Genomic DNA, 16,879 nt, shown 5'->3' with positions numbered 1-16,879 from the left:
CATCTATCTATCTATCCATCTATCTATCTATCTATCTATCTACCTATCTATCTATCTATCTATCTATCATCTATCTATCTATATAAAATGAGCTATCTTAGCAATAGAAATCAAATAGGAAAACAAAGTTACTTGCACTTCATTCATTAAGGACATATTCTGAGGGTAATCTATACACCTGTATTTAACACACTTGGGTATTGATTGCAAAGAGTCATGTGAGAGCAAGTATGAACTTTCCACCCGTGTCATCACATTGGTGTTGACAATGATCATAGAGCAGTTTTTAATTTTTATAGTAGAGATGCTCAAAGTATATTATATTTTCTTCCTGTATGTACAAATGTTGTAGAGACTGGTTTATTAAATGGGCACAGTAGAAATTAACAACAATCACTTAAGACCATGATAATGTGCTACAGTAAAAGTTTTAAGAATGTGATCTATGTTTTCTCACCTTCTTTATGTGATTATCTAGAAAAAATGCTTAAAATAAACTTGTTACCACCTGCCCCTTTAGTATGTCCAAAATCAGTCATTGTTGAGTGACATGAGCAAGACAAACACAAGCACCACAGTCCTGCAAAGGTCAGTCAGAAATCCAAAATAGCTGTTGATGACTGACAGGCTGGTAGTATATACAGCATGGATCTGTTGAACAAAGAGAGATGTCCAACCTTGGCAGATAGGGTTGGAGCAGCCTGAGATTTCATTGCTTTGTTCAAAACAACATGAAATTTGAAACTTAGAAAAATTTTGACTTTGGATTTTTTAATTTGGTATTTTAAAAAATGTGCACATAGATATCTCTGTACTTTTAATATTAACAAGTAACATTTCATGTATTTTTGGTGTACAAGATGATTCTGTGATATATGAAAGCATTGCAAATGTCTCACTCAAATAAGCAATTTAACATCGATATTATCTCTCAGAAATTTTCAAGTATAAATATATTAAGTACAACTGGCCACTTCAGCTTAAAAAATATTTTATTCATCATTTTTATTTTATGTGTATAATGTATTGAGTGCATGTATGTAAAGGCACCTATGTTGTACAATGCCCAGGGGAAGTCTAAGAGGGCATAGGATTCTTCTGGAATTGGAGTAATGGATGGTTGTTAGCTGCCATATGCATACTGGGAATTTAACGAGGTCCTTTACAAGAGCAGTCAGTGTTCTTAACTGCTGAGCCAACCCCTCATTTAGTATTTTTGAACTGTGGTAGAACATCAGAAATTTCACTGCTTAAAGCAAAACCACAGGTAAGGAAAGGTTCCTGCATTTCTTAGGCATGCAGTTTCTGATTTTCCCAATATTTTATTAACAAATTATCTTAATACTCAGTGACTTAAGTCAACACACATTTATTATCTCACAGTTCCTGTAGATCTGCTTAACTGGGTTGTCTCACAAACAATGAAGCAATTCAAACTTCAGCTGGGGCAGTATTTACCTCAAAGCTCACATAGTTGTTGTTGGAGTCTAGGCCCTCCCAGGTTATTGGATTGAAGTTGTTAGCTCTTTGCTGTTTTATGGCCAAGGTCAAATCAATTCTTTTTCATGTGAATATCACCACAGGTCAGTTCATATAGGATCATAGACTGCCATCTGAAAAAGTAGAAGATGCTGAACATAATTGAAATCATTCTATTCACAACAATCTGAGAAATGACTTCCCATTAGATTTCCTCTATTTTATCCATAAAAAGTGAGTCTGTAGGTCCAGGGTGCATTTGAATGACTTGATTTCTAGATAATGAGATCATGGATTGCCTCAGATACTTATTACAACTCAGTGCATGGCATGCAGTCAGCAATTAATAAATATTTTTCAGATGACAAACAGCATCATTTTATTACTAAAATATCTGTGACTAAATGAAAGAATCTAACTCATACACTAAAATGAGGAATAACTCTATTTTTAAAGTCAATGGAATTAGCTTTAAACAGCGCACTTTTTTTACTTTAATCAGTTAATCCAGTGCAGTGGCAAATTCAAGTTCATTTGTCTAATTATTACAATTCATAACCTAGTTTAGCTTGGTGACATGTGAAAAGAAAATAAGCTATTTATCAATTGATTGGCATTCAAGAGATAGCTTTAAGTATCCTAGTTTAATGGTAATAGTAATTCCTTCTATTAAAACATTGATTGTGGTTACTTTAATACAGTACCTCCCATGCAAGTATCTTACTGATAACAAAAAACCTGGACATAAATGGAAATGTATATCCTCAATGTCAAAACTGGTTTGTCCTTGTGTGTATCTATGGACTTATATATATCTCTGTGGTATATGAGAATGCTTTCGTTAATTTTCAGTTATAGATATTCTAACTTTATTTTTAGGTATTAACTCACCAGCATTAGAGAGTGAAGCCAGAGCCTTATGAATACTAGACAAGCACTCTACCACTGAGCAATGTCCAAAACCCCAAATAAAGATATTCTAATTCATAACTCTGTATCCGAAAGCTAATATTTATAGAATACAATCAGCCAATCATTGTTTTCTACTTAAATCCACTATTGAAAACTTCCCTTATCTTCAAGTTGTTTCTAAGAGAAACATTAAAATAATTGTACATGTTTCTTTAAAATATTTTGGAAAATTGAAGTCCAAGTATTGTTGCTTGTATCTATAAGAAATTTATTGTTTAACATTTAGTTAGTCATTTAATATTTATACTCTAAAGAAAAGTACTATGGTTGCTTAAAGGGAAAGAAATGCATTTTAAATGCTACATTTTTTTAAGCAATGACTAATACAATCTGTCAAATTTTGCATGTTTCCATTTCACATGTTATCATTGAAATGGAAGAAGTGGCCAAATCAAAAGATAATGTGGTCTTAGAATCCTGATGCTTATGTTTTAAATTACACATTTTGTTATTTATGCTATTTCCCCATAGGTGCATTTTAAGTAATTAGCATAAAATTCTGTTGACAAATGTTTACTGAGAAAATTGATATGGAATTATTAAGTAATGGTAGTTGATGCTAACATGATAAAGCAATTTATTTTAAAATGTTTAATATCACATAGTTCTTTAAATTTAGAATTCTATTCTTGTATCTATTTTTTATATTTCTAAGGAGTTTTATAGGGCCCCATTACTAGAACTTATGAATTGTGACCTTATTTAGAAAATGGCATCTTAGGATGTAAATAATATTTTGAGACTTGGAATTTGGAATAAATCTATAATAATAAATAATAATAATAAATAAAAATAATAAATCTATAATCCAATGACTGTTTTCCATAAGAGAAGGGAGAAAAGATATTTGACACCCACAGTAATTGAGAAAAATGCCATGTGAAAAATGTAAAGATAGAGACAAAGATTAGAGTGAGCGATCTGAAAGTAAAACCCTGTAGACAGTTCAGTCATGGAAGCCAGGAGAGAGTCACTGATTAGATGTTCTTTACAGGCTTCAAAAGAATCTACCCTGCATTTACCTTGACTTAAGCCTGTAAACCTGTGAGGTAATACATTTACATTATTTTTAGTTTCTTTTGAGCTACAGACTCTCACCATGTAGCCTAGGCTGGTCTCTACCTCATCATTCTTGCCTCAATGTCTTGAGTGTTGAGAGTACATGATTATCATGATAATTTGGTTTAAGACAAGTGTGTGATAATTTATCTTTCTTAGGAAATCAATACAGCCCCAGGAATTGCTAATAAAACATAATAGTTATTGTTTTCACGAAATGAAAACTTCTTAAATGACTTATATGGATATCATTGGCCTAGAATTAAGACACAAATGCTCTTCTGAGATACATTTCCAGGTTCTATATTGAAATCAGTAACTGATTTCAAAGGTGTTTGAAAAGTGTCACAGTCTGAAAATGAATAAATATTAGGATCCTCTGAACTAATATTTACTTATACTTTTTATAGCCAAAGTATGACAATAATTTATGTAAGTAAAACCTAAGAGAATTCTATTAATATGTAAAAATTTCAACAAATTAAGTAATAAAATGTTACAGATTAACTGTTAGAATTTTCCTTTTAGACAGAACATGATGTTGATTCTTACATTTGATGGCTACATACATGCTACACCAGTTAAGGGGAAATTGGGGATAAACTTTTGCAAAATAACTTTTTAAGATTCATCTCTCTCACGCGAGGAAGCCTGGAAATGCCAAGCTGTCACTTGCCAGGCTGCTAGAAATACCTAATTCCCAAGTATGAAGTATTTCGGTGTGAAGCAGATGCAATCTATATTCTCAGGAAATTCTGTCCTATAGAGAGGTGTATGTTTGTGTGTGTGTGTGTGTAGTTTTATTTTTTTCATTTTTAAATGCATATTTTATTCTATCGTTATGTCTATATTTTGATGACTTCCTTTGCTTTTAATTTGAAGTTTCATATTCATCAAGACAAAAGTTGCAACAAAAAGTTATTCCAAACTAACCAAGGCAAGAGAGTTCACTTTTGTGTTGGGCAATGTACATTCCAACTATTCTGTTGAACGTTACTCTGAGTGAGTCTGTGAGGGTTTTCTGAATGAAAATAACTTCTGAACAGATATTCTTTACAGTGTGTGTGGATGTGTAGAACCAAGAGAAGACTTCAATAAAGCAAAACGACTCAGGGGAAGAGAACTTTGCCTGTCTGATAGTTTGAGACACTCGCTGGATTTTTGCTGCCCTCTACTGAAATTATATCATTGGCTCTTCTGACCCCTAGTGCTTGACCTGCTTCAGATGTTGGAATTATTCAATTCCTTGTAACAGAACTCTCTCTCTACTATGTATATATAGAATTTAAGGTGAACTTTCTGTTCATACTGTAATGACTCCTTCTTGAGTTTGAACTGGATCCCTGTGTTCTCAAATAGTAAACCAAATGACATTAGGAGCTGTCATTCCCAGGATTACATTTATCTATGTTTATAAATACCTATCATCAGTACAAGTGTGTGTGTGTGTGTGTGTGTGTGTGTGCATGTGTGTGTACCCACTGTTCCTGTGTCTGTCTACAAATGGATGAACACACACATATATACATATACATATATACATATATATTTGAATGTGAAGATGCTTTATAGGGACTTCAAGAACTTGCTGTGAAGAAATAAACAGCTACATTGTGAGAGTTCATGGAGAGGACGAGATCAAAACCACACAGGTGACATATGAAAGGAAAGACTGCTGCTAAGGCCATCAAGAAAATGCAGACCTCATTTTTACAGATGGGCCCAACGACCTGAAAGTGGGGAAGTTTGCCTGTTATCACAATGAAGTCTTGACTAAGCAAAACCTTGACCTGTGCAAGCTGCAGTAGTAAACATGTGTTGCTTTAATATGCTGAATCTGTGGTAATTTTTTCATGCCACAATAGAAAGCTGATACAGATATCAACTTTTAAAACAGTACTAATGAATAATCTGTTCTTCTTGATCTATATTGTTGGTATTTCCTATAAATTAAGCTCTTCTGTATGCATGAGTATCTTTTCTACTCTACTCCTTTGTTTCCATTTTAATTTTTCAATCTAACCTGATGATGACTTGCTCAGAAGCCAGCATCACATCCCTTCTAACACTGGGAGTCTTTACATGGTAATTAGATCGTATAAATGCTGTGTTTGTTTTGATGCTTTTGGTAGTATAATTCAGATCCATTCTGTGATCTCCTATTTGACTAACCACACAACAAAAAGGAGGGCTGCTAGATGGCTCAGAGGACAAGGGCTCTGGAATTAGATCCCGTGAACCAAAGTAGTGGGGAGAGAACTGTGAGCATGATGACCTGAATTCAATCCTGGCCCCAAGCATAGGAAGAGGAAAATCATGCTTGGAGAGAGAGAGAAAGAGAGGGGGGGGAATACAGAAAGGAAGACAGAAAAAAAGAAAAGAAAGGGATGAAAAGAAAGACAGAAAAAAGAAAAGAAAGGGACGAAAAGAAAGAAAGAAAGAAGAAAGAAAGAAAGGAAGGCAATAAGTTTTTCATTAAAAACATCTCAACTTGCATGTATGTATTGAGTCAACGCAAAAAGTATTTTGCAATTTTTATAAGCAAAATTTGAAAGACTATGGCTACATTCTCAAATGCTTATAATCAAAGCTTTGATTATTTAATCAGAAGACAATCCTCATGTTAAATATTTCATCAAGTAGCTCCAAGCTTCTTGCTCAATAGCTATTATAACTATTAAGATCCTTTTGTCTAATGTTTTTATTATAAATTCCAGTATTATTAAAATAATAATGCCACTCAGATTTCTGTCTCATCTTTGGTTTCCAGTTATTAATCTATATCCTGAATAACAGAAGCTGGCTTGTCTTTATCTTATCCTATTTATTTGGCAGGCTTAACGCTCCCTGGAGACAGGCATTTCCCCACTCATCGCAGGTTCTCTTTTCTTTCTGGTACCTGTCCTAGTCTCTAGGGTATTGCAGCCTCTTGAGATTTGTTCCTGCTATGCCCTCCTCCTCCTCGGATCTGTCAGCCAAGCTCAATCACAGTGACAGGCTTTCCCCAGACTCCTTGAGGAGCAATGTGGGAGAGCCTGGGCTCTTTATATTCTGAATGCCACCCATAGAATTTACCTGGGTATACAAAAAGGGTAAACTGCATGTTTTGACTGTAGATTTCTTTTTCTTAATGTTTTGATTCTTTAATCCACTGAAGGCATTTAAAATTCAAACCATAAGTACTGGTGGCAGTGTAAAGCAGTAAGCCAGTAAGCAGAAATATAATTCCTGAAGCCTCACAAATATGACTTGCTGCTTCACGTACTGCTCTACATGTTCACTATATTGCTTTGGACATGCAATTTTGTCTCATGAGGTTGACTTTCTTCATCTTTAAGGTAAGCATCACTAGATAATTTTCTTATATGATAGAGAAGATCAATTATAAGGTGATAAATATATAACTTATTTATGCACTCGATATATTATTTGTGCTTAGTAAATTTATTATTATTAACAACCTAACTATTAATTAGAAGGCATTTCCAGTACATTTTCTAGTCTCGACTAGAGGTGATTTGACCTCACAGAAGACATTGACAAGTATTGAACATGTATTTGGTCACTATAGCTAAGGAAGGAGTGGGGATAGCGTTCCATTAGTATGTTGGAAGTAGAGAGCCAATTATTATTAAGTGTATTATGATGTCCAGTACAATCCATCACAACAAACAGTCTAGCCTCTGTCAATGCCTCTGACGTTAACAAATCCAGTTATAATTCGGTTGGATCAATGACATTTTTCCACAATGTTTATTAGAAAGACAATTATTTATTAGAAAATCACATTGCCAAACACATTTTAACTTTTCCAGGTTTGTGTGCTTTAAATGCAAGTCTGTTTCCTCATGTGAATAGGTACAGAAAATATGTCTGAATCCATTGCTTCTTAGCAAATGATGGCCAACACTTTTCTTTCAAAACTGTATCAGTCACCACACAATCTAAATCATGACACCTTAGGCTTGTATTAAAACACAAAATCAGACTAAGCGATGTTCATTAGTAGTTAGTTGTGGAGACATGTGCATACTTACTGAGTCATGTTTAATAACCTGTCCCAGCTCATTAATAGATTTAGAGTTAATTTTTTCCAACAATGTCAATCTGAGAAGTTGCAGTGGTTTTTAGTAGCTGTGTTTAATCAGTACAATTGTTCATTATTAGTATGCATTTTATAGTGATTAATCACATTCAATTTTATGATCATAGATGAACATAATAAAATACATTAATAATCATGTAGAAACAAGAAAAGTGACCGTTAGCCCCCAATTTAAGTCATTGATGTTATCCAGAACTCTCATTTGATTATTTGGGATAGTTTTCAGGTCAAACAAATATTAATTGACAGAAATGATTATATTTATCCATAATATAGGTAAAATTAAACAAATGTCCAGTACTAATGTGGATATTGATATGGAATTTTGTCTTTTTCATTTATCTACCCACAAAAGAGACATGTACCTGAATGAGATTACCCAGATTCTTACACAGTGCAAGCCTTCCTAGTAGATCTTCTCTTTAGAAGAGCAGATCTGACCTGTCCTAATCACAGACACATTTCCATTATTTTGCTTCCTTGATCTATTTAGTTCCATATCATGCGCAACTAACAGAGTATAATTATCTGTTATACTATATATTTTAATTCTTTAATTGAATATGATTTCCTCTACCACCCTACTCTACCATATATAAGAATATGAGCTTTGATATCTGACATGTAGGTTTTAATTGCAGTTCCTCTTGTTATTAACTCTAGCTCTTGAAGCAAAAAACATAGCCTTTCTATTTCTAAGCGCTATGAGAATAATAATGCTCCATTTCCCACAGGGCTTGTTATGGTTTGCACGTAATTTGAGTTTCCCAGGTGTCTATTGTAACTAAAAGATTAATTCACAGAGCTGCTATATTGAGGACTGGAGTGGGCCTTTAAGAGGAAGGGCCATTTGGAGGGGCCATAGGGTATGTGGAGGCAAGACTTAAAAAGGATTGGGGATCTCTCTCTCTCTCTCTCTGTCTCTGTTTATATCTGTCTCTTTGTCGCTCTGTCTCTGTGTCTCTGTCTCACTGTCTCTGTGTCTCGGTCTCATTGTTGCTGTCTCTCTATTTCCTGTCTTCCACTTCTTTCTCTCTCCTAATTTGAGATATGATTGCAACAAAACATACTCCCACATGTCCAGTTGTCAATTGCTAGGTTGTGATGGCTGACACCATCAAGTGAAATGAGTTGAAATAGGAACCATATCCTTTACTCTCTAAAATGCCTTATCTCCTAAAGTTGTTTGTCACTTTATTGTAGCAATGCAAAATTTACTTATACAAGGTTTTTATGAAGTTTAAAAGCACAAATATATGTAAAAAATGCTTGCCATATAGTCAGCACTATGTACCTATTAAATTTGAAAATTAATTTTATAAAGTTCAAACTTTGTTTCTCACTGCTGGGTCCCCAGAAACTATGCTGTATTTAGCCCACAGTAGGCAGTAAAAGGCTTGCCTAAGGAATTGATACATGTAGCCAGTCACGTGCCTGTTGCCTGTAATCAAAGCACTCAAAAGAGGCTGAGGCCACTTTAAGCTACATAGTGAAACTCTGTCTCACAACAACAACAAAAAGTAAAAAATTTAACACAAAATTTTAAAAAATTCCTACTTATTTTTTACCAAAGTTTATCTTGCTTTCTGTGATCACACCTATCTTCCTGTGGAATCTGGATACCATCTTGTACTTCAGATCTTCTCCTCCAAGGCAGACAGATGAAGGAATAGGTAATGACATTCTCAACCAAAGGACAGGGAAGTGTCTTTATATTATCCTATTACTGATGACTTTTTAAATTTTTATTACAGCATAGTTCAAAAGATAGTGCTTTTGGGGAAAAATGGAGAGTGGGTTGAAGGAGGATGAGAGAGAGAGAGAGAGAGAGAGAGAGAGAGAGAGAGAGAGAATGCAAAAACCCAGAGGGAATAATGTTAGTCCAAAAACCTACTGAAAAGTTATACATACAGCATCGCCACATGAGTCCATATGTATAGCTGAAGGCTATATAAGAAGAAACAGTGACAGACAGCAGAAACCTTCCTTTGAGTCGTTGGCCAAGTTAGTCCAAGAAACTACAAAACTTACACAGGCTATTGCAACAACCCCTGATTGCCTCCCAGAACTTGAAGGTAAGACCCCATTATTGAAAACAGGTCATACTTCAGACACAGGAATTGGAGCAGTGGAATTGGAACTGAACTGGAAGCCACTTTCCCTGAAGGCTAGTGTTACCAGAGTTCTCTCGGGGTCTCTTGTGCTATCAGGCAAACCACATAACATATCTTCATGTGTGTTTATTATTGTTTAGCTCTGCACCTGTGGCTCAGAGCCTGCCACATCGCACCACTCCTGCGCCACAACCATAGTCTCCTCTAGCTTTCTCTCACACCTCAGGGGCCAGCGGTCTCACCGCAGGTGCATTCTGTCAGGCCATTCTGTCCTTGAGTACGACTGGCTGCTAAGCATTCCCCACGCCTTACCTGCAGCTCACAGCTTCTGTCCCAAGATGGCACAGAAAAACTCCTCCCCAGTCTATTGTTCACAGCAGGCCCTGCCCCTGGGAGGAGTCCAGCACCTGGGAGACAGCTAGCTCCCATACATTGGAGATCACTATGCAAACTGTTAAGGGAGAACATCAACCAATGGCCCAACCCAACAATAAGGCCTAATAACCACATCAATGATTAGCAGTAGTGACACTTTTATCTTGAGAGTAATCAACAGCTACTTAATTGGACTTAAAACCCACTCAGAGGAAGGAAGCTTATGTGTAGTACTGTAAAAATAGCCAAATACATGTGACTGGAGAGGTCTTAGAGAAAACTCCATAGATGTCATATTCCTAGACAAATGTATTTTCTTACTATGTACAAAACACAGATCCTTATATTTACAGACAAGTATCCCAGTCACCACTCAGCAAAAAAGCTTCTTTTGCAATAGAGACTAATACAGAGTTCCACAAGCGGTCACACATAGACATTGTGAGTTGCCCAAGTCTAAGTGGCACATCTACAATGCAACCTCTACACCTAAAGCTTATGGAACATAGAGAAGTGGTAAAGGGGACACTAATGCATCTTTAATTCTCACCATGAAGCTCCCTAATGCAACAGAGGGCCAGGAAGATTAAAGGTCACAAATGGCCAAAGTGCAGTGAGTAAGAGTCTGCAGAGTATTGGTCCTTGGACAGAACTCCTGTATTAAACTCCACTCACCCAGAGCACAGTGACCATTGCAGAAGAAGGAGTGGAAAAATTGTAAGAGCCAGAGTAAAGGTACATGACCATATGGAAACAGAGTCCTACAAATTCCTGGGACCTTTTTCATATGAACCTGCAGAATTGGTGTCAGCCTACATATGAGCTATGCAAACTCAAGCAGACAAAACCCCAGCAAAGAATGGAAATGGACATCAGATCCTAAACTTAGTCAAAGACTTATTCGCAGCTGATTACTGCTGGATGAGAAAGTGCTGATCTTCTTAAAGGGAAGGATTCTAGATAGGCTGACTAGACTCTAGAGGATGAACGAGCACTGAGGTAGGTCTGGGGACACTAACTTGACACTATAGGTCTTAACGCAAATGACAGAACGTATGAATTCCAGTGGGGGGAGTGGTTATGGGAGAGTGACAATAGGGAAGGGTGTAAAGATGGTTAAGATGTTCTGTATGAAATACACAAAAAAATTCAATAAAAATTTACAAAAGAAGATAGAGCCTCTAACATAAATTAAAAAGACTGTGTGAAAGAAGACAATCTTTTGTAAAGGCAAATTACAAGGTGCTGGATTAAAAACAGTTTAGTAAGACAAAATACTTAGTGAAAACTGAGGATAGATACACATGTAACTAATAGAAAACAAGAGTTTTCTGCATTGTAGCTAAGAATCCATTTGTTTGAGTATTTGTGCTTGATTCATCATTGAGTCTCATAGAGAATAGACTAAGTAAGATTACACCACTGACAAGCATCAGTTTATTTTATTTTCACTCATAATTGGATAACTTTATATATTTAAATGCATTTATATATTGAAATTGTAACTAAAATAAATTTAAGCATGAAAATTAGATAGGACTTTATTCTTGGCATGTGAAAGATAGCTCAGGAGTTAAAAACACTTGTCGCACTTCTAAAGGACTGGAGTCTTATTCCTAGACCCCACGTTAGTCTACAACTGCCTATAAATCCATCTCTAGGGACCTGATGCCCTCTGCACATACCCACACACACACTGAATAGACACATACACATATACACATACACACATACCTACATAAATTCATTATATTAATAAATATTTATAATTACAATATAGCGTGTTTTCTAGCATTTTATAGTTTAAGAAACTGAGACTGAAACTTAAAAAAAAATCTTGCCCTTCTTAATACAAGCAACATTTAAATTCATATCTACAAGACTGTGAAGCCTCTGTTTTCCCACTACTTGAAGCTTCTCTATCATTATCACATAGATTTTATCACAAATTTAGGTAACTGATTTAGAGTCTAAGACTAATTTTTATACTAATTTTCAATAATAAATTCCCCCTACTAGTCAAGGAGGAGAAAGTAGTGTACTGTCTCTTATCAGGACCCTGAAATTAAACACAATATGTGAAACTATTTCTTGACATTGGACAATAGACACCATGGGTTTGGATTTGGAAAACTTGGATCTAAGGCAGGAGTCATGTGTGATCCCCTCCCTTCATTGACTTGAGGACCTTTCAAGCCTATTGATTCAGGATGGGGAAACTTGAACCACCTACGCATGAATGCTATGTGATGAAGGAGACATTGGAGGACACTCAGTCAGCCAGAAGTGTAAGCTAGAGTTTTAGAGAAGAAGGAACTGTACTGAAAAAGTGTTCTGGAAATCGATTTATGAATTCCTCAGTCCTTGTTGAGCTCTAGAATGCAAATGCATGGAATAAAGCTCCAAGCAACAAGGCAAAGTAAAACTGAACAAGTATAAAATGGCAACAGACTTCCAGACCCAAATATGTAAATAAAAGGTAGAAATTGTAAGGCTGCCTATACAAAGCACATGTACATAAAACAGAATATATAAAATAATGGAAAAATAAACAAAGAGATTGAGCATAAGCAAGTTGTCAGGTCTACAGAAAAAAAGCAAAGAAAAGAAGAGAAAGAAGTGATATTGATGGAAATAAAGATGTGCACTTCAGAATAAGAAAGTGGTCAACTATTCAAAACTCTCTCATGCATGTGTGTCTCATAGGATCTGTAAGATTCACAAAGCAAAAGTTAATAGCAGTGATGGGAATAATAGGCAAACCAGAATTATTTGGGGGCTTAGTAGAATACATATGATTTTCAAATATTCATAGAATAACCACTACAATAGTCCAGATGGCATGCCACAGGATAAGGTTGTGTCATGTTTTAGTGAACTGAAATCGTATAGATGCCAGTGGGAATAAATTACTAATATTAACAGGAAGATAGCTGGCAATAGCACAAATGCTGGAAATAAAGCATCATACCAAAGTTAGAGAAACAAAACTGTTCAAGAGATTGGTGACAAGAAGGAGGAGAAGGAGGGGGAGGAGGAGGAAGAGGAGGAGGAGGAGGAGGAGGAGAGAAAAGAAATAAAAGACAAAAGAAAGCTCACCATCCATCATGAGCTGTCTGTAACTCCAGTTCCAGGGGAATCTGACACCCTCTTCTGACCTCCGGGAGCATTGCAGAACATGGGCACACTTACATGCAGGCAATACACTCATTCATGCATCTAAAATAAAAGCAATAAATAAAATATTAAAAATAAGAGCATGGACACATTGCTAATATTGAGAATAAAAGAATAGATCTATTCTAGATACTATAGATCAATATAAATAGTTTCAAGACAATTAATTTAAACATTTCAAATGAAATATATTTATAAGAGCATACCTGGGGAGAGACAGCTCAGCATTTAAGAGCACTGGCTGCTTTTGCAGATGACCTGGGTTCAATTGCCAGCACCCAGATGGAGTGCTTTCTTCACTCCTGTTGCAGAGGAATCCAACACCTCTTCTGACCTCTGTGGGCATTACATAACACAGGTACACACATACATGCAAGCGGTACACTCATACACATCAAATAAAAACAATTTATTTTTAAAAACAAACACAAATTGGGGGCTGAGGAAATGGCTCGGTGGTTATGAGTACATACTGTATACTGCTCTTCCAGAGCATCTGAGCTCAAGTCCCAGTACTCATGACAGACAGTTCATAGGAGCCTGTAATTCTAACACTGAAGTCATGTGAACAACCTTGCCTCAACATATACAAATAATCAAAAATAAAAATATCTGTGGGCTGGAAAGATGGCTCAGTAGCGAGAGCACTGGCTGCTTTTCCAGAGGACCTAGGCTGGATTCCCAGCACCCACATGGCATGTAACATCCGTCTTTAACTCCAGTTCCAGGGGATCTGATGCCCTGTCTGGCCTTGCGCAGCAGGGGTTCACTCACATACATGCAGGCAAAACACTTATATGCATAAAATAAAAATAAAAAAATTTAAATTTTATAAACAGCACAAAATGATTAAGATGTATATGCTTTTTAAATTTTTAGCAAAAAGTTTGGATACATGTCAAAGTCAATATTCTTTGAAAATCTGGGGTTTATCTTGTGAAATCATTATGTTAGTACAAATGATTAAGAAACTAAGAAACACAAGATCATCTCATCAGATATAAAGATATCATTGGACAAATATGCAAAGTTCATTCATAATAAGAGCTCCCAGCAAATTAAAAATTTAAAAACCTTGAGAAATATCCATGAAGCATTAAAACAGTAATTATGCTTACTGCTGAAACAATGGATTCTTTCTCCTAAGTATAGTCAGTACTTCTATGAAGACTGGACTGGATTAGGCACGCTAGTATGCACTTGTAACTGCACTTAGGTGGATGAGGCAGAGGTAGGAAGATCTTGAAATTGGGTTTACTCTGGCCTATATAATGTTCTTTGACTAAAAGAAACTAAGAGGAAAAAAAAGGAATTATACTAAGAGGTCCTATCAACAGCACTTTGAACAAAAGAATATTCAAACATTTTTTAGGACTTAAGCATGATTTTTTATTTGAATAAACTCTTTATAAGAATTTTTTCCTTTATACAGGTAACCTTTAATTTTGTTAATTGTGCTGGAATTCATATATGTATATGAATCTATATATAGAGAGAGCTTTTGCAATTTAGTACAACAGTTCTTTTTAAAAATATTTTATTTATTTTTATTTTATGTGTATAAGTGTATTGCCTGCATGTATGTAATGCAGCCATGTCATGCAATGACTGCTGAGGTCAGAAGCGGGTGTCATATGCCCCGGAACTGGAGTTACAGATGGCTGTAGGCCACTATGTGGGTGCTGGGATTCCAACCCGGGCCGTCTGCAAGAACAACCAGTGCTTTTAACTACTAAGCCATCTCTCCAACCCCAAACAACAGTTCTTAATCAAATTTAGACTCTCTCCCCTATTCATGCCTTCCCCATTCCCTCACCAGACCTCATGTATTCCATCATACATGTTAAGTCTTATCATTTAGACATTTGTACTCAAATGATGTCCCTCAGTGTAAATTCATCCTCTGGAGCTAGTCAGCCTATCTAGAGATCGTATGTAAGGCATAGTTTGCCTCACCCAGTATCAATCAGTCTCTGATAGCTCTCAGCCTGCCACCCATTTCTCTCCTCTTCTTTGGGCCCTTGTTTTTAAAGGAATGAGTAAAATGATCTTTGTAAGAAAAAAGAAAAGTATTATTCTAAAGAATCTACAAGAAGCTTCTAGAACACATTTATGAGTTTTGGTCCTTTTAATAAGATGATGCTATACAGCATTGCCTTCTGCATGAAATAACTACCATCATCATGACTTCAGCTGAGCCTGATCACTAAACATAGGCACAGTTGGGCTTCCTGATGGTTGTGCTCAATCATTAAAGGAGTGACAAGCAGGGTCACTGGACCCTAACCTGTGTATCCAGCCACTCTTCTCAGCCAACTAGCCCAGCCATGGAAGACAAAGAAAACTGAGTAAGAGCCCAATAGAGGGATGCTTTTGGAAGCCCTTTTCAAGAAACTCCAATGGATTCTCACATGAACATTTGAAAATTGCCCTGTTCGGACCTTTTTCTAGTTCCCTGTCTAGAACTTGCAATGCTGGTTACTCTTGCCTTTACTTCTCCTTCACACCTCCCATTCATGATTGAGGGACTTTCTTCTCACCTTAGAGACAAGAGTTATGGAATCTGGGAGTCTTTTAGATAGACCCACTGAAGGGGTACTCCATTTGCCTCACCCTGTGTCCCTGTTCAGCATGGAAGAAGCCAGAGCAGTCTGCATCCCTATTCCCTATGGGAAATTTGGGTAACACCTTCAGAGGATGATGTGATAAGAATAGGAGGTAGGAATTGGCTAGGCAGTTAAGGTAAAAAGACCCCAAAGAAAAGTAGCCAGTTTCTTGGCTAAAAGTCAAAATGTCCTTCAGCCTGTTAGCAACATAATCTGTTCCAAGGCCAAAAATGTCAAAAGTATTTGGGAGCTTGTATCTAATTCTTAAGAGATTTTAGGGTTACCTCTTCAGAGGGGGAAGTGTTGAGGGGAGGGAGTGGGCATGGATTTGATCAAAACACCTTAAATGCATGTATGAAATTCTCAATAAAGTTTTTGTAAAAATCTAAAAAAAATTAGAAACGATCTTCAGACCAAAGTAAATCAATAAACTGTACAAAAAAGAGGATGGTTCATAAGTTAATTACACATATATGAACTATTAATTATATATTAATTATATATTAATATAAAATAGCAAAACATGACATCAAAATATTCAATATGTATGGATAAATTGAGCAATGTATGCACAAAATCTTACAACCTTTGTAGAACTAATTAAAGAAAACTGTCTATTCAGAGTTGAGTTGCACTATGCTGATGATGCTGAACAAAAACAAGAAGGTTCAATATTTTCCAGAGACCATTTTCTTCTAAAAAAAAAGGCATACAGGTTTTATAAAATAAGAACGAAATTGCAGTATGGGTTTAATAGAGTTGACAAGCTGATTCTCACATTTACAAGAAAAAACAAATGCCCAGTAATAATAAAAATATTTTTATTTATTTAATAACCATATACTTAGAAGAAACATTTCATTACAACAGCATTGGCATATTCAATAACAATTTCCTGAGCTAAGATGCATCGCTTTCAAAATTGGCTGTAAATGTTTAGGTTTACAGTTGAATTAATACAGTTATACAATATTGTATTAAGTATAAGCCCT

The sequence above is a fragment of the Nannospalax galili genome, unplaced genomic scaffold (assembly GCF_000622305.1).
Source record: "Nannospalax galili isolate Female #2095 unplaced genomic scaffold, S.galili_v1.0 scaffold189, whole genome shotgun sequence".
In the NCBI taxonomy this organism is placed as follows: Eukaryota; Metazoa; Chordata; class Mammalia; order Rodentia; family Spalacidae; genus Nannospalax; species Nannospalax galili.
The sequence above is the reverse complement of the archived record's forward strand: the minus strand, read 5'-3'. Positions refer to the sequence as shown.